The sequence below is a fragment of the Anabrus simplex genome, chromosome 2 (assembly GCF_040414725.1).
Source record: "Anabrus simplex isolate iqAnaSimp1 chromosome 2, ASM4041472v1, whole genome shotgun sequence".
NCBI lineage: Eukaryota > Metazoa > Arthropoda > Insecta > Orthoptera > Tettigoniidae > Anabrus > Anabrus simplex.
Genome location: NC_090266.1, coordinates 79009888 through 79036278, shown reverse-complemented (window position 1 = coordinate 79036278; position 26391 = coordinate 79009888). Strand labels below are relative to the sequence as shown.

The 26391-nt window shown below is 43.4% G+C and overlaps 1 protein-coding gene across 4 annotated transcripts in view; it reads right to left on the bottom strand.

Annotated features, from left to right (window-relative positions):
* The window catches only part of Snap25 (Synaptosomal-associated protein 25kDa), a 475798-nt gene that overhangs the window by 393799 nt on the left and 55608 nt on the right, over positions 1-26391 (bottom strand). For 3 of the 4 annotated variants that reach the window (XM_067140197.2, XM_067140191.2, XM_067140193.2), the window contains exon 2: positions 5699-5766. The exons of the other annotated variant lie outside the window; for it this stretch is intronic. The gene's annotated coding sequence lies outside the window, so the exon portion shown is untranslated. The remainder of the gene's footprint in view (positions 1-5698; positions 5767-26391) is intronic. 4 annotated transcript variants of the gene reach the window in all.

The window sequence follows — 26391 nt, the reverse complement described above, 5'->3', positions numbered from 1 at the left end:
GCTTTGTTCGGGCTCATTCCATTGCTGTTTAGTTCGCATAATTTTTTTTTTTTTTGCTAGGGGCTTTACGTCGCGCCGACACAGATAGGTCTTATGGCGACGATGGGATAGGAAAGGCCTAGGAGTTGGAAGGAAGCGGCCGTGGCCTTAATTAATGTACAGCCCCAGCATTTGCCTGGTGTGAAAATGGGAAACCACGGAAAACCATTTTCAAGGCTGCCGATAGTGGGATTCGAACCTACTATCTCCCGGATGCAAGCTCACAGCCGCGCGCCTCTACGCGCACGGCCAACTCGCCCGGTCGCATAATTTTTACGGCATTGAAGATGGATCCAAGAAAACTGTTGGCAGTATTGGCTGCAATAGCATGCTCAATATTCATAATAGCTGCCAGCCGTGAGCAACATGTGGGTGATGCTATGACGCTTTAGTCACAAGTGGAATACTTAGCTAATAAAAGTGGGGGGGGGGGGGGGGTGATTAAGTAGGATTTCTAAACAAATTGTTATGAACGTTTACAGTAGCCTACGAGATGAGAATCTGCTGTGGACTGTGGAAGAAGTGGTGAAAAAACCGCGCAGCTGATCGGCGTTTCTACGTACAATGTTTACACGGCTCGTGCGGAATTTAAAGGAATTCGTATGTTTTTGTGGTACCATATCTTATATGCTGTCCTGTTGTTTATATACGTCGTGTGTGTTTCTGACGATACGTCTCCCTAAAGCACTGAAAATTGTGTTTTAAGAAAGTGTCTGAATTATATAAACAAGCAATCAAGGCGATAAGGAAAGTGAAACAAAACGTAACTCAGCTAAGCTGAATGCCAGATTTATGTGACAGAAGAGGTTTGTTCGTTTGACTGTTCGTCAGTTGGCCTATCTGTCAGCTCATTTCGAACTATGCACTCGCCTTAAGTAAAATAGGAAGGGCCTTAACACGGTATGGCAATAGGATCCTTAGCGTATTCGAAATAATAATAATAATAATAATAATAATAATAATAATAATAATAATAATAATAATAATTTGTACTTCGTTTTCGTAACTGCCCTCAATCTGCAGAAATGCTGTCATGAGGGGATCATGAGTTCGTTTTTACCTTCCGAATGAAGAGACCACAATATTTACAACATTCTTGGAAACACTATTTTGCAACCCCACTCATAGGTAGGTTTTCAGCTTGTTGAACTGTGAGAAACTGCCACTGACAGTCGTTGCACGAGAGCGGAATCGTATGCTTATGTTGAAAGTCTCCATGTGCCTCTCACAAACTGCATTATGAAATAGAAATAAACCTTGCCTCGGTGTTCGTCAGTAATCTATAGATTTTACAGGGTCAATAAAGGAATAAATAGGTATGGTACGTAATCAAAGTACAGCTATGTGAAAGGAAGTGATTTCTTTTGATGCTTCACTATTTGAGAATGAAGTACTTGTCATATAAACGCACGACGTTAATAATAAGCTGGTTGTGGCGGAGATGGAGAACGGAGACGGGAAGGAGGAACAGGGGACGTGCTCACTTGCGGAAGGATACTTTTCCTACGCTCTTGAGTTGACTTTCAGCATAGTGGTTAATATTTTTATTTGTGTTCCATCAGTTGAAAATTTTTAAGATAACATGAATATTAAAAGACAGGCTCCAATAATTTTCGCCCTATCTATGTTTCCTCTTTTTCCTCCCAATCTTTATAGAAGTCATTCTTCGACAGTCGATGACATTTTGCTTCAAGTTTGAAAATCTAGATCTTCGAGAACCCATCTGAAATAACGAGATGGACAGTTGGCATTTAAGACTGCCAATATACGAGGAATTCGTACAACCGGCACGTTAAAAAAATGCTTTCAAAGCAATATAATATCTGTTTCCCAGCTACTCATAAAACTGATAGCAGCTGAAGAAAATTAAACTTATGTGTAGAATTAAAGCGCAACGGATGCTGTTTCTACCTGGTTACGTTTGTCTATGAAGCGTGGAGGCAGAATAATTCGTAAGATTTCGGACCAATTTCATATTACTGAAATAGTTTTAATAAACGGAAGATAATACTGCACGGGATACTGAAATCTAAAACGAAGGCTATTGCTTTTTCAGAGAAGTTTGAATTGGCACAAAATTCGTAAAGATGGCAGCAACGGACAGCACCATCTAGTACAGTTTTGTTACAGGCATTCTGAAGAAACAGCATATTGGACGTGTGCACTCACCATACAGTAACAGCTCCGTCACTATCACTTGCGCATGTGCGAAACCTGTCACAAGACTGATGTGCACATGCATGCGATGCTGGAAGTTTGAAGCGCAGAACCCGCCAAACTTAAAATGCGGCGGATTAAAATTTCAATGAATCAGATACCGAGTAATTAAAGGGTAACAGGAGTCTTAGTTCCATACTCTGGGCGTTCACGTGCACTTGTGTACGACCGGCCGCTGATTGTTTCTGAGAAAAGTGTACCTTCGAGGAACTTAGGGAATACCAAGTGTTCATTCATATATTTATTTTAAGCGACTGTACAATCTCAGAGCATTCACAGAACGGCATCGTCATTATGTTTAAATAGCGACGTATGCAGACAGTCTAGCAGTAAAATAATTTACCGAAAATGTAATGTGCTCGCGAATTTCAATTCAGTCAATAGGAACACCCTGCGAACAATCCCTGATATATATCACAGTTATTCGATATTCATTTACATTTTCGTTATGGAGACAAAATATTAGCCTGATGTTTATTATATGCAGACTGCATCTGAGACCGTAGAAAAATATTAGCTCATCACAGGATCTCATAACCGTTGTACCCGGCAATCTCGAAGAACAGAATTTACGACTATTTTGAACATATTGCTCACTGTCCTTAATATCCTGCCTGTACAAAAGTATGGAATGGATGGTTACACACAAACTAAAATGGTGGATAGAAAATCACAAGTTGCTATTACCTCAACAGATGGGTTTCCGCCGTACACTGATGTCTCTTCTGCGTACGACAACGTACTTATCCCAGTCTTAGAAGACAAATTATGCATCATATATCTTACAGATGTATTCATTGGAAACCTCAGTTGGTTACTGCAAGACAGATATCTTATGATCCGTAATGCCTTCCACAGGGCTATCTTGGCACCATTGCTTTTTTAATATTTACACAGCAGACCTCACATCTATCTTTTCTCTTAAGACAAAGTTCTCCAGATGATATTTTCGTTTATAGAGAAGCGAAATCCTTTGACAAGTGTCAAGCACTGACGACTCTCACTGCTTGGCTTAATAACTATGGACTCACGGAACGAGTGGCTGCGTGGTTTGGGTCACGTAACTGTCGCGTGGTTTGGGTCACGTAACTGTCTGCTGGCATTCGAAAGATAGCGCGTTCGAACCACACTGTCAGCAGCCCTGAAGATGGTTTTCCGTAGAGTCCCCTATTCACACCAGGCAAATGCTGGGACTGTACCTTAATTACGGCCACGGTCGCTTCGTTCTCGATCCTAGCCATTTCCTAACCCAACGTCGCCGTAAGTCCTACCTGTGTCGGTGCGATGGAAAGCAAACTGTAAAAAAAACTGATCTAACGATATCAGCAGGAAAATCAGCAGTCTCTATCTACACTCGCCATTCGAGACCTTCCACTGCACACGCTTAAACTGAGTACCTACGCCTTTCCCTGCAGGGCAGTGGTGCCATATGGAGGAATTCTCATAGACTACAAAATTGACATGGTCTCCGCACATTCATCACATCTTCCGTAAATATGATACAGCGGCAGCAGTTAACATCTTAAGAGCCATTAACGGCTCGTGGTAAGGATGCGACCCAAAAATTGCGCTGATTTTGTGCCGATCTTTTATTTAACATTTCTTGGAGTATGGAAGCAAATGTACTGCTACGGCTTTCAAAACAATGTTGACTCAACTAGGTAAATGTCAAAAAGTGGTCCTCAGGCTATGCATCGGAACAATGCAGTCAACACCGATTAATGCTCTGTTAGTTGAAACCCTTGAACCTATTCTCCATCTACGGAGGCAGTATCAAGCGGGACAATACATTCGTAAGCTGTTCCAAAATGGAAATTCTTTAATATTCCACAAGATATCCAAGCTGAATACCCTAGTACTGACTACACGCTACCGGCAAGAGAGAAGTCTATCGGGCCTAGTCGATGAATTCTCCAACCTCAGTGGTTGCAGACGTATTATTAGCACCAGAGATATCCATCCCAATTTTAAATATTCTTACGAAAATACGAGTAAGAACCTGGACATAAGACAAGAAACATACGCCCCGACATATCTACACATGTGGATCGAAGGACTGTAATACAGTGGGTAGTGCTTATATCGATATATATTCTCGTAGCTGCGGTAATTTCAAGCTACTTTCGATAACATCCACTTTTAAGGACGAGCTTACAGCCACTCTGGCAGCCCTACAAGGTGCTACAACTCTGTCCAAGCGGTTCATTGTATTGTCCAATTCCAGATCAGCATTGCAGCGAGCTTACGAACTACTAATGCAGGAACATCCTCGTGCTCAATATTATTGAAGTGAAACTACGAACTGAGACACAAGGCAGGAACGTTTAATTTGTGTGTTTAAACGCCTCGTTGGAATTCGAGGCAATGAAGTAGCAATCAAAGCAGCACGATCATCTGCTGTTCTGAAAGCCAACGAACTTGCATTACAGTTCCAGCATCGGATTACACTTCCTTGCTTCGTCGATAGCAACCGACTGCGTGGAAAAATGAATGGCACAATGCCTTCCAAAACCGCGTAAGCAGTACGCCACTATCCATCCAGATATCCCGAACGCACGTGGGCACCGTAAGCTTTCCCACTCGTACCAATTTATCAGAGCAATCACAAGTATGAAATTTCATTACGGCTATTTCCCTCAGCACTTCAACAAAATCCTAGAACTACGATCTCCGTTCTTTCCGCTGAGACAGTTGCTGACCTCAATCAGATATTCTTTGGATAGATACAACTTCGCTCGAACTACTTGTCTACCACAAAAGTTGTAATTGGGATATCAATTACCACCTCTTCTTACGTCAATTCTCCGCACAGGTGATCAGTCTGCCTACCTCGAATTATATGCATTACTCTCTGATATTGAATTGCGAGTTTAAAACCTTCAACTGGCATCGATCGTATCCTACCAACTATTCCAACCCCACGTCCTTTTGTTCCATGACCAATTCATGCTTATCAATGAAAGACATAACAAGACTTAGGCCAAGACGATTGGAACATCTCTCCTGCATCCCAACAACAACAAATAAAATAAATACATCCCTTACATAATTCACTGGCTGACTGGGCTCATTGCCGGATGCTAAAAGAAATTTCGAAGATCGGAGATTATTCATACCACCACCACCACCACCACCACCACCACCACCACCACCACCACCACCACCACCACCAAGTAACGATCATAAAATATTCTCAGAATTAAGATAGGTTGATGCTGAAACTAATGATTGAAGAAAAGAGTGCAGCGAAACTTCTAGATTCAGGTAATCATCGAGAGAATACTATTCAAGTGACCCTTGTTACTGAACACAGAAAATCACAAACTTATCTATTCGAGTTGTTGTTCAGACCTCATTTAGTATTATACACCTGTACACTACAGAAAAATTAACAGATTCACAAATTCCTGTCTAGCTTAAAGTAATTTGCAATTTGACTCACCTAGTAATACAGACGTCAAGACAACTTCCTGGAAATGGACGCGAAGTTTCCACCAGAAGCGAACGGATCTGAAACAATGGACAATACCATATAGTTTCAAACAAGAAATTTAAATTACTCTCTATAAATACAGGATGAAAATGAAGGCAGCAGCTAGGCAATTTCAAGGGAAACATTTCTGAGATCAGGACAATAAAACGCACAGTACAACATAACACCGCTACTGTGTCGAACTGACAGTCTCAGAATAGCAGAATCGGAAAGACCGTTTTTAACTCACTTTCATAGCTAAGTAAGACAACAATAATAACAATCACTACTGATCTGCATTTGGGGCAGTCGCCCAGGTGGCAGATACCCTATCTGTTGTTTTCCTAGCCTTTTCTTAAATGATTGCAAAGAAATTGGAAATTTATTGAACATCTCCCTGGGTAAGTTATTCCAATCCCTAACTCCCCTTACTATAAACGAATATTTGCCCCAATTTATCCTTTTGAATTCCAACTTTATCTTCATATTGTGATATTTCCTACTTTTAAGACACCACTCAAACTAATTCGTCTACTGATATCCTCCCACGCCATCACCCCACTGACAGCTCGGAACATACCACTTAGTCGAGCAGCTCGTCTCCTTTCTCGCAAGTGTTCCCAGCCCAAACTTTGCAACGTTTTTGTAAAGCTGCTCTTTAGTCGGAAATCGCCCAGAACAAATCGAGCTGCTTTTCTTTGGATTTTTTCCAGTTTTTGAATCAAGTAATCCTGGTGAGGGTCCAATACACTGTAACCATACTCTAGTTGGGGTCTTATCAGAGACTTATATGCTCTCTCCTTTACATCCTTACAACCCCTAAATACCCTCATAACCATGTGCAGAGATCTGTACCCTTTATTTACAATCATATTTATGTGATTACCCAAATGAAGATCTTTCCTTATATTAATACCTAGGTATTCACAATGATCCCCAAAGGAAACTTTCACCCAATCAACGCAGTAATTAAAACAGAGGACTTTTCCTATTTGTGAAACCCATAACCTGACTTTTAACCCCGTTTATCATCATACAATTGCTTACTGTCCATCTCACAACATTATCGAGGTCATTTTGCACTTGCTCACAATCTTTTAACGTATTTATTACTCTGTAGAGAATAACATCATCTGCAAAAAGCCTTATCTCTGATTCCACTTCTTTACACATATCATTGATATATATATATAAGAAAATATAAGGGTCCAATAATACTGCCTTGAGGAATTCCCCTCTTAATTATTACAGGGACAGATAAAGCTTCGCCTATTCTAATTCTCTGAGTTCTATTTTCTAGAAACAGAGCCACCCATTCAGTCACTCTTTTGTCCAGTACAATCGCACTCACTTTTGCCAGTAGTCTCCCATGTTCCACCCTATCAAATGCCTTAGACTGGTCAATCGCAATACAATCCAATTGCCCTCCTGAATCCAGGATATCTGCTACATCTTGCTGCAATCCTGCTTCAGTGGAATAACCTTTCCTATACCCAAACTGCCTTCTATCAAACCAGTTATTAATGTCTTATATAAACAGAAAGAATGCTTTCCGAAAGCTTGCATGCAACGCATGTCAAACTGATTGGCCTGTAATTTTCAGTTTTATGTATATCACCTTTTCCTTTATACACAGGGGCTACTATAGCAACTCTCCATTCATTTGGTATAGCTCCTTCATCCAATCAATAATTATATAAGTACTTCAGATATGGTACTATATCCCAACCCATTGTCTTTAGTACATCCCCTAAAACCTTATCAATTCCAGCTGCTTTTCTAGTTTTCAACTTTTGTATCTAACCGTAAATGTCACTGCTGTCATAGGTAAATTTTAATACTTCATAGTATTAGTCACCTCCTCTATCTGGACATTATCCCTGTAACCAACAATCTTTACATACTGCTGACTGAATACTTCCGCCTTTTGAAGATCCTCGCATACACACTCCCCTTGTTCATTAATGATTCCTGGATTATCCTCCTTAGAACCTGTTTCTGCCTTAAAGTACCTATACATACTCTTCCATTTTTCACTAAAATGTGTACGGCCGCCAATTATGCTTGCCATCATGTTATTCTTAGGTGACTTCTTTGCTAGATTCATTTTCCTACTAAGTTCCTTCAATTTCTTCTTACATCCACAGCCATTTCTAACTCTTTTTCTTTCCAACCTGCACCTCCTTAATCTCTTTACTTCTCTTTTTTAATATAGTGGATCTTTACCATTCCTCACCACTTTTAAAGGTACAAACCTATTTTCACATTCCTCAACAATTGCTTTAAACCCATCCCAGAGTCTGTTTACATTTTTATTTACCGTTTTCCACCGATCATAGTTACTTGTTAAAAACTCGCTCATGCCAGTTTTATCAGCCATATGGTACTGCCTAATAGTCCTGATTTTAATATCTTCCTTTGTTTCACATTTATGTTTAACTATCACAAAAACAGCTTCGTAATCACTAATACCATCTATTACTTCGGTTTCTCTGTAGAGCTCATCTGGTTTTACCAACACCACATCCAGAATATTCTTCCCTCTAGTTGGTTCCATCACTTTCTGAATCAGATGCCCTTCCCATATTAACTTACTTGCCATATTGAATTCGTCTTTTCCACTTGCTTTACCTTTGGTCATTGCTTTCACTGCCCTTTCAAGTTCCAACCATGTTATCGGGTTCTCTTCTTTTTCTCCATCTATTATTTCCATTTTCTTATCTCCTTCCTCCGAGCAGTCATCCTCATTATAAAGTTTTTCAAAATACTTCGCCATCACCTTCTGAAGACCCTTTTCGTCACGTACTATGGATCCATCTTCTCTCTCTAATGTCTTGATTTTTTCTTGATTTATTCTTTTTGATTTTATTACTCTGTGTAATAGTTTCTGATTTCCTCGTCTATCTTGCTCAATTTTGACTAACAACAATAAATCAACCTAGATGTATCATCTGAGAGGATGGAGGAAGCGGAGTTCTATATAAGCTTGTGTGATCACAGCGGATGTTACGACGATCTTGGCAGTCATAGCGAGAAGACATTACGTGCCTCCCGCTGACTTATCTCTCCTCGCCAGGCGATCTGAACTTTCCCAGTACTACTCAGGCAGCTGTACTTGTTGGTACACCTTCGAAAGAGCTTTGTCTGAGCTGTAGCACTTCTCAGTGCGCGGTTTCTCTTTCAGGACTTTTATTTCCAGGAGGACCAGGATGACTACGACGGACATGTGGATTGCGGCGGACGACTGAACTACGGCGAACAACGAGACGAAGCCGTACGCCTTCAGGGACGGGTGTGACACCCTTGATGGCTTCGTGTTCCGGGAGAGCTGTGCAGCCCCGGTGAACCAGGCTCTCCTCGTGTACTACAGGCCGGGGGAGGACGCATCCACGCAGCGGGACATGGTCCTGCACATGATGCGCCACCCCGTGTCCAAGGGGGCTAGGATCTCCCTACGCAACACGTCGAGAGCTTCCTGCCCGGAGGCTTAATCATCAGGGATCACAGGGAGGTGCGCCTGGATAATATCGCGAGGGAACTCTCTCAGATATATCAGGTCATCCATCCACCAGGGAGAGACTACGCACCAGGGATGTTCGACGCCTACAAATGAAGGGCCATCACCAGCACGGCCGCAACCCGGACGGCCAGGAAGGACCGATGAACGAGGAATAAGGCGATTAATACCGACTTTGTCCTCCCGTCCACGCCGGAGACCAGCGGCGCCACCACGGAGGTGGAGCATGCCGCCCCTTGGCGCCGCGACTGTACGACCCAGGCTGAGATGCTCGGCACTGCGAAGTGGACACAGACCGCTCCTCCAAGGACCAACTGTGCAAGATGGACGCAGACCAAGGCCTGCCAGGAAGGGCCTACTATCAGGGCGCAATCCAGGAAGGCGCTCCAGACAGCGGACGGCAGCACGGCAGTAGAGGACGACGCTCCCTGGCGTTCGGAGGCTGCTACACAGGCCCGGACTGCCAGCGAGTCTGTCATGTTGCAGACATCTATGTGCGCCCCAGAGGACAGGGAACGCAATCAGGTGTCTGCAACGACCGACGCCGCCGCCAATCAAGAGAGAGAAACCGGCTCTGCCGCGGGGCCACCTGCTACCCCAGGGACACCAGGCCCGGAGGATGACCACCAGGACAAGGCCTCGTCCCTAGCCGAGAGGAGACCGACCCAGCCAGGAAGCAGGCGCCGCCCTCGCGCCAGGAAGAAGCAGAAGACGACGACGACGACGCCGGCCCAACAGGAGAGAGCCACCCAGCCGCAGTCCAGGACTGCTCCCAAGACAGCAGTCTACCAAGAAGCCAATCAGGAGAGGACTTCAGCGGGCAGCGGCAATCAGGTGAAACCAAAACGTCCCCCTCAGCAGCTCATGCAGTGTTTCCGCTGTTTGAGGTGGGGCTACCGTTAGGAGAGGTGTGGGCTCTTAGTGCGGTGCAACCGTTGCGGGGGTGATCACTACACGGACTGCGCAGCACATAAAGAGGCGCCGGTGTGCGCCAACTGCGCGGGGGGCCACCCGGCCTCTCATCGCAGTTGCCCTTTGTTCCAGGCCATGGCGCGGGCAGAGAGGAAGGAGGCCCGGCGTCATGACCCACCCCCATCCAGGAGGCCCCCGCCCAGGCGGGCTTGGCCTCATTCTCCGGGATCGGAGAGTGGGTACGAGGGACCCCAAGGAGGTGGCGCTGTGCGGCGGGCCCTAGTGGTACTTGACGCATGGCACTGCAACCGGCAAGGCCCGCGCTAATCACGGCAGTGCCCAAACGGACTGCTCCCCTGACTACTGAAATGGCGAGATTATGGTTCATGGTTGATGCATGACACCTTTTTCTTAACTAACACAAACACCTGGACCTATCCAGAAACCACATCCTTTTGCATGTGCTATCAAATCATACAATGGATGCAGAAATTTTCTCATGGAACTGGAGTGTATGCCGTAGAGACAAGATAGGAATGGTAGGGAGCATTCATTCTGGTGAAAGAAGAATTCGTTACCTATGAGAAACTTAGATGACAAACATGACATTCTAGGTGTAAGGCTCATCTCTAAAGATAACAGCCACCTTGCCGTTTTGGAGTGTACAGATGTGGAAAGGGTGGCGCAGACGCTGATTCTGACTTATTTGATAACCTAATCGGCTATGTGGGAAACGATACGGAAAGGAACGTGATTGTAGAACAATGTAGGTGATCTCAGTTTACCAACTGAGAAGGTAATGAGAACGACGGGAAGCATGACCAACAAATGGCGAATAAGTTAAACTGGACATATGAATCAGAAAGTGATGGAACAAGCTAGGGGGAAGAATATTTTGGACGTGGTGCTGGTGAAACCAGATGACCTCTATAGAGAAACTCAAGTACCACAGGGTATTAGTGATCACGAAGCTGATTTTCTCGTAGCTAAAAATAAATGTGATAGAAAGGAAGGTAGTAAAAGTAGGACCATTAAACAGTACCACATGGCTGACAAGATAGGCACGAAGGAGTTTTTAGGAAGTAATTATGATCGGTGGAAAGCGGTAAATAAAAATGTAAACAGACTGTGGGATGTGTTTAAAGCAAGTTAAACAGTTATGGACCTTCAAAGACTGTGTAAGGAATGGAGAAGACCCGCTATACTATAACGAAAGAAGTAAACAGACTAAGAAAGGAAATAGTTAGAAATGGTTGTGGAAGTACGGAGAAATTGAAGGATCTTGCTAGGAAATTAACTCTAGCGAAGAAGTCAGCTAAGGATAACATGATGGCAAGCATAACTGACAGTGATACACGTTTTAGTGAAAAATGGAACGATATGAATAGGTACTTTAAGGCAGAGACAGGTTCCAAGGAAGGCGTTCAAGGAATTCAACAGAACAAAAAAAAGAAGAGAGAGAGAGAGATAGAGAGAGAGAGAGAGAGAGAGAGAGAGAGAGAGAGAGCGCGCGCGCGCGCGCGCGCGTGTGTGTGTGTGTCTAGAGAAGGTATAAATATTCAGTCAGAAGTATGTAAAGATTGTTCGCTACAAGGAGGAAACTAGTACTAACGCAGTATTGAAATTTACCTACAATAACGAAGATATTTTACAATAATTTACAAAAAATGAAAATTAGAAAAGCAGGTAGAACTGATAACATATCTTTCTTTTGCTAGTGGCTTTACGTCGCACCGACACAAATAGGTCTTATGTCGACGATGGGATAGGAAAGGCCTAGGAGTTGGAAGGAAGCGGCCGTGGCCTTAAGGTAGAGCCCCAGCATTTGCCTGGTGTGAAAATGGGAAACCACGGAAAACCATCTTCAGGGCTGCCGGCAGTGGGATTCGAATCCACTGTCTCCCGGATGCAAGCTCACAGCCGCGCGCCCCTAACCGCACGGCCAACTCGCCCGGTGATAAAATTTCTGGGGATACACTAAAGACAATGGGTTGGGATATACTGCCATATATGAAGTACTTAATGTTTACTGTTTGCATGAAGGAGCTATACCAAACGAATGAAGAGTTACTATAGAATCCCCTGTGTATAAAGGAAAGGGTGATAAACATAAAGCTGAAAATTACAGACCAGTCAGCTTGATATGTATTGCATGTAAGCTTCATGAAAGCTTTTTTTTCTAATTAGACATGTTTGCGAAATTTATCAATGCTTCGATAGCAGACAGTTCCCGTTTAGTAAAGGTCCACTGAAGTTCAACAGTACAGACAGCATGTAACGGTATGATAAACGGGGTTACCGAGCTCGATAGCTGCAGTCGCTTAAGTGCGGCCAGTATCCAGTATTCGGGAGATAGTAGGTTCGAACCCCACTGTCGGCAGCCCTGAAAATGGTTTTCCGTGGTTTCCCATTTTTACACCAGGCAAATGCTGGGGCTGTACCTTAATTAAGGCCACGGCCGCTTCCTTCCCACTCCTAGCGCTTTCCTGTCCCATCGTCGCCGTAAGACCTATCTGTGTCGGTGCGACGTAAAATAACTAGGAAAAAAAAATAAACGGGGTTAAAAGTAGGTTGTGAGTTTAAGCAATAGGAAAAGTCTTCTGAGTTTTAATTGCTGGGGTGAACGTTCCAGATGGGGATTACTCTAAGTACCTAGTAGTGCTGTGAAGAGGAGGCGGACCCACTGATCTCTATACCTGGATGGCTGGTAGCTTGGGTAGCAGTAAGCCGAATAGAAGATGACTGGCGTAGTAAGATGGCAGTGAGCGCATGGTGCAATAGACCACGAGAAGCGCGCTTGCTTTGTTTATGCTTAGTTCACGGACGCCAGGCCTCTTGATTGTAGTTCCACGAGTGGTCTGTGCTGTGTTATTTCAAAGTAAATAGTAGTGTATGTTACGAATTTAGGTTCGTTGCCTTGTAGTATACTTGTGGATTACAAGATTCAATTTAAATATGTATGTGTTTATCTGAAATATGAATGAAGAAACATTCTACGGGGTATTAACATACCGCAGAGTTCAGCTTATGGATGTACAAACAAAACCGATCAGCAGAAGGAGAAATCATTTCATCGGGGAGTTTTATACTGTACATAAGAATCTTGTCCGCCTCTGTGGTGTAGTGGTTAGCGTGATTAGCTGCCACCCCCGGAGGTCCGGGTTCGATTCCCGGCTCTGCCACGAAATTTGAAAAGTGGTACGAGGGCTGGAACGGGGTCCACTCAGCCTCGGGAGATCAACTGAGCAGAGGTGGGTTCGATTCCCACCTCAGCCATCCTGGGAGTGGTTTTCCGTGGTTTCCCACTTCTCCTCCAGGCAAATGCCGGGATGGTACCTAAATTAAGGCCACGGCCGCTTCCTTCCCTCTTCCTTGTCTATCCCTTCCAATCTTCCCCATCCCCCGCAAGGCCCCTGTTCAGCATAGCAGGTGAGGCCGAATGGGCGAGGTACTGGTCATTCTCCCCAGTTGTATCCCCCGACCAAGAGTCTGAAGCTCCAGGACACTGCCCTTGAGGCGGTAGAGGTGGTATCCCTCGCTGAGTCCGACGGAAAAACCGAACCTGGAGGGTAAACAGATGATGATGATGAGTGATGACATAAGAATCTTCCTAGGGTAGTGTTTTGAGTTTTAGGTTTATTGTATCTTTTTTTCGCATATTCCGGGAGCAAAATGGCAATTAATTTTTGTAGGTTTCCTTTCTCGAGACCCGAACTTCTAAGATCATGGATTAGGAGTATCAGGCGGGAGAATTGGGAGCCTTCTAAAACAGCTGTTCTCTGCTCGGATCACTTAGAGGAAGACTGTTTTGATAGAAATGGACAAACTGTACACCTTAGAAGTGATGTACAGCTGTTTTCAATTTTACTGAACATTAACTGCAAGTAAAGATTTACTTATATTTTTTTTAATTTCTCATAATTAAAATGACGGTTTCGATGAAATAATTGACGTGACCTTATAACAATCTTAGAAAATGAAGTTTGGAGGAATTCTAGACCTTATTTACATCAGTAATAATTATGGGTTTCAGACACTGGAGTGGTGGGAGAAGGGAAAGTGTGGTGGGTGTTTGGGGCTATCCCATTATACTATTCGTGGTATTTGGGACTCTTAACTGGCGTTACATATTTCTGATGATGACTATCAATATCGCTTTGCTAGCTGAATTTAATTAAAGAGGTATGTAATAGTAAATTAAGCTGCAGGTAATGTGATATATTGACAAGTTTTGAATATTTGCTGGTTTTATAAATGTGTACATTTGCTTCAATGATATTTTAATTTGATAATATGCGCGTTATTTCATGGAAACAGGAAACAGAAATTCATTATCAAGCACCGATTACGATATGTCGAATCTAGGCTTGTATAGTGAGCTACGTTTATAGGTACATCATTTTAAGAATGCATAATTTCGTGGCATACATGTATACAATTTACAGCACTGTTTCCAGAAACTGGTTTTCACTCGTATTGTGTTACCGATCGCTAATTGCATGTATTCAGCACCTAAGTTAATATTTGTTGGCCGTTATTACACTCATGTTTATTGCTATCCCGGAGATTTACTGACCTCGGAATGACGTGTCAGTGATCCCAATGTCCTTATGCTTTGAGTGAACATGTCTCTATATTTTTAATTATTCCAATGCGCCATTGATTGCGACTTAAAATTGACTATATTATCATTGCTTCCCCATAAGGAGAGCTCTAGGTTGGGTACGCCAACATGGCGAACCGCGCGCTCAACTTAGCGTACTTTTCCTGCAGCGGAGACCTGCCATCAGCGATCCATGTATAGAGATCAGTGGGCGGACCTCCTGTTGACTGAATCGGATAATACGATTACAGCGCTCCTCCGGTGACCTCCGGTACTACCGACGGAGGCAAAACAGTTACGGAGCTCCGGAGGTTAACCGGAGGGCCGCCTCCTATTCGCAACAGTAGCTCCAAGTGTAAGGACGTAGTGGGCTGTAATTTCAAACTTACGTCCATGAATGTAGGCGCCCTATAAAAATCGTTACCTACATACACAAAAGTTGATCTATATCACCGATATTCCATACAATACCCCTTAACAAAGAACGTATAGTCATTCAGAATAATTAATGCAACCTCTCATTTTTTATCAAGAACATGCAATTATATCGACATACAATACATACCCCATATACTTGTAGGTATAAACCCTGTAGATACAACAAACAATATATCTAAATAGGTTCAGTTGTTTCTCAGAAATGTGCAGACCCTACCTGTGCAGAACTTATACAGTGCACTTCGTTCATTATTATTATTATTATTATTATCATTATTATGGAAATATTTCCATTATATTGGCGCTATAATACAGTAGTTTCAAGTTAAATTTGAATTCGCTTTTAATTTCTGGACATATGTATAGTACGTGAACGTTTTCTTGAACCCTAGTTCCCATTCAGTACTATGGAGCTCAGGGCTCAAGAAAAAGTTCGCGTACTGTAAAAAACGCGAAAGACGTGCAGAAGGGATGATTATTTACGAGCGGACGGAGGAGTTCAAGCGGTTCGTCTGTAAGTGCTGCGCTGTAAAACATGGCACAAATGACTCGTAAACAGAGGCCTCGCGGTGTAGGTGGCAACGCGTCCGCCTGTCACCCGGCGGCCCCGGATTCGATTTCCCGCCGGTTCAGGGTTTTTTAATTTAAATTATTAATATCCCTGGCCTGGGGACTGAGTATTTGTGTCATCCTTAACGTTCCTTTCCTCACATTCAACACTTTACACTACCGCCATTGACATAATACACGCAGGTTTCCTCACATATGGTGCAAGTAGAGGCGAAAGATCTTCAAAGGTCGACGCCCCGAACATATAGCATTCAAAAAAAAAGTTTACTCCCGTACCAAGTTCACACTAGGCGCTTGTCATTCAATGTTTGTACTTAAAAATGCTATCTGTAATATCGTCCAATAATAAGGGTACCGGTATAAACTGAAGGGCCTAGTTTCTCACGATAATAGTGATAAGTTATAAATTCCTGTGAAAATGCTCGTTCATTTCTCCCATACCAGGTTCACACTTCGCGCTTGACATTCAATCGGAGGTTCTGATACATGATTACGTTTGTACGTAAGAATGCTATCTGTAATATGGTATCGCCAAATAATTAAGGTATTAACTGAGGGGCTTAGTTTCGCACAATAGTAGCGACAAGTTATAAATTCCTGTACAAATACTCGTTCATTTCTCCCGTACCAAGTTTAAACTACGCGCTTGTAATTCAATCGGTTCTCCGGAGGCACCGATTGAAAGCGCCCGGAGCCTCCGCTCCGTAAACAGCGCTAGTACCTAGGTGTTAATACAAGGAAAGATCTTCATTGGGGTAATCACTTAAATGGGATTACAAATAAAGATCTCTTTGCATAGTTATGAGGGTATTTAAGGGTGGTTGTAAGGATGTAAAAGAGAGCGCGTGTAAGTCTCTGGTAAAACTCCAATTACAGTACGGTTCCTGTGTATGGGGCCTCACCAGAGAAAGACTGAAGAAAAGCAGTTCGATTTGTTTAGGGTGACCGACTAAAGAGTAGTGTTACAAAAAATGTTGCAGAGTTTGTGCTCGGAAGACTTGGGAGAAAGGAGACTTGCTGCTCGACTGAATGGTATGTTCCGAGCTGTCAGCAGAGTGATAACGTGGGACGACATTTGTAGAGGAATAAGTTTGAGTGGTGTTTTTAAAAGTAGGAAAGATCACAATATGAAGATAGAGTTGGAATTCAAGAGGCCAAACTGGGGCAAATATTCTTTTATAGGAAGAGAAGTTAGGGATTGGAATAATTTACCAAGGGAGATGCTCAATAAATTTCCAAATTCTTTGCAATTATTTAAGAAAAGGCTAGGTAAGCAACTAATAGGAAATTTGCCACCTGGGCGACTGCCCTTAATTCAAATCAGAGGAGACAGACTGATTCAGGAAGTTTGCCAACAGCTGCGATTACATTACCAATAAACGCAAAATCGTGTCGTTACCTCTTCAGAAAATAATGAGGTTAGGACATTATTATCTCTGAGAATTTATGGTTATTTATTTATTTATTTATTTATCGTATGGCATATAAATAGATACAGAAACAAGAAAGCAAGTACATTATATTTTAATGTCCAAAGATGTTATCCATTCTAGAACCTCTGTATTGGCCTCTAGAAAATCAAACAAATCTCCAGGTCAGGCTCTTCTGCTACACTCCTTTACAATGCGTTCGATGGTTTGAAAAGGAGCACCACAGTCACACTCGGGGGATTGTATCTTTCCCCATTTATACAGAGGCGCAGCACAGACACCATGACCACATCGAATCCTATTAAGGATGGTCCAAGTTCTTCTTGGGAGATCAGACATCGAATTAGGTGGGAAGAAAGGCCAGAGATGTTCATCTGCTTCTGAGATCCAATCTTCCTTCCATTGGGCATAGGGGTTGAAATTGTCTTCTGTGAGCTTCTGAGCGAACTTAACTGGCGGATGTCTAGATTTCAACCGGTTCCTCTGAAGGTCAGGAATATTGGAGTGGATGGGCAAGTCACGGTTCTCATTTATCTTGGAGTATTCTCTCAACAGTGCTTGTGCTCTACGGAATGAAGGAGGCATGATATTGCTCAAGACAGGAAGCCAGTGGGTAGGAGTTGATCTTATTACACCTGAAATAATCCTCATTGTGTTGTTGAGTTGAGTGTCCACAAGTTTCACATGGCAGCTGTTGATCCACACAGGAGCACAACATTCTGCCGCAGAGAAAACTGATGATGATGATGCTTGTTGTTTTAAGGGGCCTAACATCAAAGGTCATCGGCCCCTAATGGTACGAAATGAAAGAACAAAAATTGCAAAGGCATCCACTGACCAAAATAGAAATAAAATATGGCATGAAGAATGAATGGATGGACAGGTACTCAACAGAACACAAAACAAACAAACAAAAACCAGCGGATCGGGCTCAATACAGATCGAAAATAACATTATTACCGACCAAGGAACCACTTATAAAGCACAATGATGCTTGGTGTCTAAAGGGGGTGCAAAATCCACGTCTAAGGACCCACAGAATGGTACATGTCGCGAGTAAAATAGAACCATGGTATGTGTCATGTTGGGGTATTAATCAGAAGTAGCGAAGACTCACGGTGTTCCACAAAAGATGGTACTACTCACAAGTATTGCAATACGTACAAGTAACGCAGACCTATGGTGTGTCTCACACAATGGCCCAACTCAGAGTCAACGCAAACCGAGAAGGTTCCCCACTTAGGTGTACTAAACACGGGCGCCGGTATTCCCGTGGTGTTCCTCACATAGTGGGTACTAATCATAGGCAACGCAGACCCACGGTGCTGCTCATATAGTGGTACAACTCACAGGCTACGCCCAGACCCGCGGAGTTGCACACATGGGTACGACGCACGGGTACTGGAATCCACCAGGCCAGGCTTTTACTGCTACTAATCACAAACCTATTTCGCACCGAATTTAGTGGTACTACCCGCAAGTACAGGCAACCTATGGTGTTCCCCGCATGATGGTACGATTCAAAATTAGTTTCATGGTTCTAATTCAGTCAGCCCTTGGTCGCCCCTTTTAGTCGCCTCTTACGACAGGCAGGGGATACCGCGGGTGTATTCTACATGTGCGTCCCCCACCCGCAGGGGGTGCAGAGAAAACTAAACCAAGGGCAGAACATCTCAAGGTAGTTGCAGAAGCACTCCAGGTTGTACCACACAACTTCTGCAGAATGTTGTTACGACTCCTAATCTTTGCTGCTGTATTTACTAGATGTTGCCTGAAGGAGAGTGTCCGATCTAATGTTATACCTAAGTACCTTGGGTAATTATTGTGTCTGAGGACCTTACCGTTAAGAGACACTTGGAGAGTACAGTTTGCCATTTTGATATTTAGATGAAAACAGGACCCCTCAGTTTTGCTGGTGTTTGGTTGGAGTCTCCATTTCCGAAAATAGTCACTAAGAATGGAAGGTCATCAGTTAAAATGTTCTCCGTTTCTTTCAGGTTACTATGACTTGTAGCTAAAGCTATATCATCAGCATAGCAAAACTGTCTACATTTCGTTGGTGGCATATCTGATATATACAGATTGAACTGGAGAGGAGCCAAGACTGATCCTTGAGGGAGACCATTGTTCAATCTTCTCAGCTTGCTAGTCCTATTCCCTAGAGTTCTTGGTTCAGGGTACTTACAGGGGTTAGACAAGGCTGTAATCTTTCACCTTTGCTGTTCGTAGCTTACATGGATCATCTGCTGAAAGGTACAAAGTGGCAGGGAGGGATTCAGGTAGGTGGAAATGAAGTAAGCAGTCTGGCCTATGCTGACGACTTGGTCTTAATGGCAGATTGTGCCGAAAGCCTGCAGTATAATATCTTGGAACTTGAAAATAGGTGCAATGAGTAGGGTATGAAAATTAGCCTCTCGAAGACTAAATTGATGTCAATAGGTAAGAAATTCAACAGAATTGAATGTCAGATTGGCGATACAAAGCTAGAACAGGTCGATAATTTCAAGTATTTAGGTTGTGTGTTCTCCCAGGATGGTAATATAGTGAGATTGAATCAAGGTGTAGTAAAGCTAATACAGTGAGCTCGCAGTTGCGATCAGCAGTATTCTGTATGAAGGAATTCAGCTCCCAGACGAAACTATCCTTACATCGGTCTGTTTCCAGACCAACTTTGCTTCACGGGAGCGAAAGCTGGGTGGACTCAGGATATCTTATTCATAAGTTAGAAGTAACAGACATGAAAGTAGCAAGAATGATTGCTGGTACAAACAGGTGGGAACAATGGCAGGAGAGTACTCGGAATGAGGAGATAAAGGCTAATTTAGGAATGAACTCGATGGATGAAGCTGTACGCATAAAGCGGCTTCGGTGGTGTGGTAATGTGAGGCGAATGGAGGAGCATAGATTACCTAGGAGAATAATGGACTCTTATGGCGGGTAAGAGAAGTAGAGGGATACCAAGACGACGATGGTTAGACTTGGTTTCTAACGATTTAAAGATAAGAGGTATAAAACTAAACGAGGCCACAGCATTAGTTGCAAATAGGGGATTGTGGCGACGTCTAGTAAATTCACAGAGGCTTGCAGACTGAACGCTGAAAGGCATAACAGTCTATAATGTATGTGTATCTTTCCGGTTCATTTTTGCGACGCCACAGTAACAACAATATAATCTACAATGTATTCCCTTCATGTAACACGTAAACCAATGTGGAAAGAGCATTCTAAAACTTAAAAACATATCTAAGAGCACACTCTTCCCTTTGAGTATTTCTGCATGATCATATTTCAAAACCGCTTGAAATTTATTCCACAAACGCGGAGTGAGTGCAATTCTCATTAATAAACTCCAGATGAACTTGAAAATAAAAACCAGTGGGTATAGGTATCCTTATACACGTATAGATAATACAAATCTTGTTTTATCACTTACCAGCGAACTGCCGTTTTAGCTCGCAGTCGAGGCAACACTGGTAAATATACATGCCATTATTCACTTGTTTCAGAATTATACTGAAACGGCACACTTAGTAAAAATTAAACTGCTTACCAAGGAATCATGACAAATGCGCTTTTCGCAATTAGGTCAATTTTTACGTGGATTCTAATGGACAAATCGGCCTCTAATTGATTCTGTTTAAAATATTTACCAAAAATACCTTAAAGGGCTAAGTTGACAGCAGTGCATTTATTCATAGTATAACACGGAACTGACAGTAGCGAGTCACGCGGCTGTTCATTGCTCCTGCAAATTCCCGCAGAACAGCGTACATATTTTAATTTTTTAAACATTTTTGATGATAATTTCCATTTAACACGAACTAAGTAATTTTATTAAACCTAAATCTACGGTACAGTACTTGCTTTAAACGTACCACCTTTGAAGTGAAAAATGAACTTTATGCACGTTCCATACGAGAATCAATAATAGGTCAATGGAAAGACAAGCGGCGACTGGGTTGTCCGAGGAAAAAGAACAAAACAAAAAAAAAAACCGAAGCCATTCCGCTTCATTTTCTGCTAGTCGGTCACTATCGATGTGTGTGTAATTAACCTTACCGGTCAACTGAGCGCATCGATGTGCCAGACAGCCTAGTACGTTCAGTGCCATCACGAATCATTGAAGCAGATCATCTGACGAACAAACGTCAGTTTTTCCATTGTAAGCATCCCAGATTTTTAAGAAGAGATATCAAGTACAACTTTAACTGCAGAACAGGTTTCATTTTTTAAAAATAACTTTCTTTACGTCACACCGACGCAGATAGGTTTTATGGCGACGATGGGATAGGAAAGGCCTAGGAGTGGGAAGGAAGCAGCCGTGACCGTAAGGTACAGCTCCAGCATTTTCTTGTGTGAAAATGGGAAACCACGGAAAACCATTTTCAGGGCTGCCGCCTGTGGGGTTCGAACCCACTATCTCCCGGATGCAAGCTCATAACTGCGCGCCCCTGATCGCACGGCCAGCTCGCCCGGTACAACAGGTTTCAAAATCTTACTTCTGCACGCCTAAACTCGCAATAAAATGCCTAGAACTTAATTGTATCGCAAGTATGTGGCATTAAAATAATTACTGCAAGCAGTATACCATAAAAACACTTTCAATTTTCTTCAATTAAGCAAGCGCGGCCACCAGCATATATGTCAATTGTACAGACCCCTGGTAGAGTTTCCTGTAAGTCTTTAACATGATCTTTTCTTTCTTCTGCAGGGAAGATTTAACATTTCACAAGTACTTCTATTCAGTAACAATTATCGATCCATACTGCCGGTGGTTGCAGATCCACAAAAAGAAGAGATGACTGATTAGGGAGATATGCGGAATGATAACGAAATACTAAAGAACTAAACAGACTGTGTTCAGACCTGTTCAGTGGCGGGTTAGTGGTAAGTGACGTGGGGTGGGGGATGCTATTCGACCGTTTATTTTACATTTTACTGGATCGATTCCATTAAATCATTTTACTAAACTAATCTGCGAGATAGTTTTGTCCGAACGCGTTTAATTACTAAATCACTCCCCTCTGGAGTAAATTTCTGGCCTAATGCGAATCAGAGAGACAGAATGGACTTTTCGGTGCACTGCTCGCCACGTGAACCGTTCTGACTATACTGTGCGTCAGTGATCGACGCAGTGAGAACATGAGGGTACACACTAGTCGAGAAGGCTTGGGTCGACCCCGGAGGACTACCAGTACGCAGAATTGTTTCGTCGTGCGACAGGCTGTAAGCACTCAACGGGTGTCGCTGCGCACCATCCTAGAAACAAGTTGCAGCAGCTGAGGATAGGGCAGGCGCACAGTGGGAGCTGGTCGTGCTTATCGCTGGTACAGTCACGCTGGTGAAGGACGCACAGTAGAAACGGGGAGTCTGCCAGAAGACGAGCAACCGATGGACAGAAATGAGCTCCAGCGATGAAGAACTGTTTCTCATGGACTCTTGTCACCACGAAGGTTTTGGCGCAGAAAACAGTGAGTGTTCATGAAATAAATAAGAACAGGAGTCGCTATGGAGAGTATCACCACCTGCTCTGAGAACTGAATGAACATGAGATATTTTTAATTATGTAAGAATGAGTCTAGAAACATTAAATTATATTTCAGCATAAAGATGACTTTTAAGATCACTGGACTCAATTCTGAAATGTACTCGGTAATTAATATTAGTATAGCATGTAACAGAGAGTGGAATGCCTTCCACTGCTTTGCAAGTAAGTTATATAGCGACTTCCATGTGCTTCAATTATTTTATTCCAAAGCTCTGGTCTTTGAAAAACCAAAGAAATCACTGCTCACTGTCGATCAGCTGCTTTGACTTTCCTCCATAACTGGGGTCACAGAACAGTTTCCTTGAGCGCCATAATTATTTTAAAATCAGCCTTCTAATCACACGGAATCCCACCTAGCGACTGGGAATCAGCGCGTGAATACCTTAAGAATTCCTGCTATCGGATATGCGCTGAGAACCTTCTCGGAGAAACCAGCTCCAGGGTCAATATGAGCTGTGTAAACTTGAATGTATAGACTAATCCTGCTTGCAGGACACCGCCTGTCCACGCTGGAAGCCAGCTGCCACTATGCGTCAACCCATACTCGTGTCCACCAGCAAAATACCAAGGCGGCTAGCAGAGCTTCTGCCCTAAACACCGCCGAGCACGTTTGAACTACCAGGAACGGGCAGCACGGCAGCTTGCAGACTAGTGGTGCTCAGTTCTGTCCGCATACAGACGAACACCGAATTCGAGGCTCGAGACATCCTGGCCAGCGCAGTGATCCTTGCTTCAATATAATGCGGGACACCGCCCCAACGAGAGGTCCCATGGTGTGGGGTGCCATTTCAACGATTTCCACTCCTCACAGGTGGTGACTGAACGAACCCTGGCGGCGATACATGGAGGAAATTCTGCGATCGTGTGCGCTTCTCTTCCTGGTGCAGCCTCATTTTCTATCATGATACGCCCGGCCTCTCACAGCACATGCATCTCCAGCCTCCCTTTATGAAGTCAACATACTATCCCCCTTCCGTCTCTTTGACAAGGTCTCGCCATCACCCGAGACGAACGAGTGACATATCCACCGCCGAAAACTCTTTGAAACTAGAGTGGGAGTCTGCGATCCACAGTTGTATTGAAGGTCAACTCACACCTGTGAAATCCTGTTGCTTTTATTGCGGCTGTTTTTAAAGGAAGGGAGACCTGTATAATTCATGTATTAATGATTTAAATACAGTGCGTGTGTCCTAGTGAATTTCAGTGCACTTTAAAGTGAAGGTGACGTATGTGTTTTTTTGTCATCCACCAGGGTTCGAATGAAGTCGTCCTGTGACAAAACCAATACGAACTGGTCACCGGTTCGACGTCTCATAGTACAGCGAGTGTAAGAAATATTAGAACATTCACGATTTGTACTCAAAGGGCAATGTATCTCCAGCAACATATCCACAATTTTAGCCACTACCAATCATAGCAAGCATAATATGAAAAGAATCCGTCCGCTATTGGTGATCAATCAATCAATCAATCAATCAATCAATCAATCAATCAATCAATCAATCAATCAATCAATCAATCAATCAATCAATCAACTCTGATCTGAATTTAGGGCAGTCGCCCAGGTGGTAGATTCCCCATCTGTTGTTATATACACGGTGTATCCGTGATGTTACAAACTTTCAGGGATAATGGAGGACGGGAAATGGATCAATTTCAGATAAAGAACCGTAGTCTGGAAACGTTCGAGTCAAAAGTTATTAATAATCCAAATTATTTAACGTCCACTCGTTCTTAATAGACGCCAGGCTGTCTGAATTTCTTCCCGCCGTAATTCTATAACGTGCCGAAAGCTAATGACATGGGGTTGTCACCTTTAAACACCCTCAGAAGCCACCGACCTCAGTCGGGTTTGACCCCGTTAATCCGGGATTAGCAGACCAACGCCGTATCCACTATACCACTGCGGCCGGCAGTCAAAAGTTAAAAGCAAAAATCGGTCTGATACCTCCAACTATACGGTACACTACATGTACAATAGGGGACACTATGCCGATGAGCAGAAGAGGCTGGGATAATAACTCAACAACTAACGCAGATGGCGTACTGTGTACTGACGTGATCGGGGTGCAACGTCTGTACTGCAGGCTTCAGTCTGCGTTTACAGGTTGAAGTTGAGCGTTGATCAGCTCTATCCAAATGGAGTTGTACTCCGTTACGGAACTTGCAGATATGGTGTTCCTGTGTTGACAAGCACATAGAAGCAGCAGATAAGCCGAACGGTTGTACAGGACCAAATATCCACGTAGGAGACATCCGGCTTACACCATGTTTCCACGACTGTTCGAACGATTAAGTGAAAAAGGGCAATTGGTACCACAGTACAATTACAGAGGACGACGATGAATTACAAGGACTCCCGACTTAGAAGATGCAGTGCTTTCTCGCGGGGATGAGGCGCCTGCAATCAGCATTCGAGCAGTTGCACGTGAAATTAATGTTTCGCATATGACTGTGTGGCGAGTATTACGTGAAATGCAGCTACACACCTACCATCCACAGACAGTGCAGGCTTTGAGTCCTGCTGACTTCGCACATCCAGTCGTGTTCAGCCAATGGGTCTTGCAGCGCCTTACAGTCGATCCTCACTTTCCTGCTTATGTGCTTTTCACAAATGAAGCTTAATAGTCCTGTTTGGGCCGATGAGAATCCCCACGCTACGGTTGTGAGGAGCCATCAGCACAAACTTTCAGTCAACGTGTGGGCAGGCATAGTCAATGACGACGTAGTAGCCCCGTTTCTTATTCCTCCCCGCCTAAACGCATCAGTGTATACAGCGATGCTCAGAGATGTACTACCCACGTTCTTGGAACACATCCCACTTGCCCTTCGTCAACGGATGTGGTTCCAACATGATGAAGCCCCACCTCACTTTGGACCGAGGGTTCGTGAGCACCTGGATCAGGCATTCCCTGCAAAGTAGATAGGAAGAGGAGGTAGTGTTTCGTGGCCCGCTCGTTCACCTGATCTTACCCCACTTGTTTACTTCTTGTGGGGCTATGTGAAAAGCCTTGCGTATGAGACACCTGTCGAGACTGTAGAGGATCTCTTGGCAAGAATTCTCGCTGCATGCGATGCTGTTCAAACGACCCCGGGGATATTCGAACGGTTACGATAGAATTTGTGCGACGATGCCATGCCTGCATTGACGCAGGGGGACGCCATTTTGAACATTTGTTCTAAATGGAGCAGCTTGTGAAACTTGTGCAAGTAAACGGACTTAAATGAGTAGAATTATGTTTAACGTTTCACTAGACCGTGTCCGGAATATGGTTCCTTATCTGAAATTGATCCATTTGACGTCCTCCATCAGCCCTGAAAGTTTATACAACACGGATACACCCTATATATACACTGCTTGACAAAAACAAGTTTTGTATCCAGAAGGAGTGGTCCAGTATTATCCCATTTCGGTATACATGCATACCATTGATGTGTGAGTAAATGATTAGATTTACATTGATGTGTGAGTAAATGATTAGATTTACAACGATCTGTAATGTGTAGAACACCCACCAGAGTGCATTCGTGATGGCACCGTCCTGTTAAGTTGTTACCAGTCAACTGCTGTGAGTCAGACAGTTAAGCAAGACGTTCAGAGAGGACTACGTATAATACAAAGCACCCGCGATGCATCGCAGACGC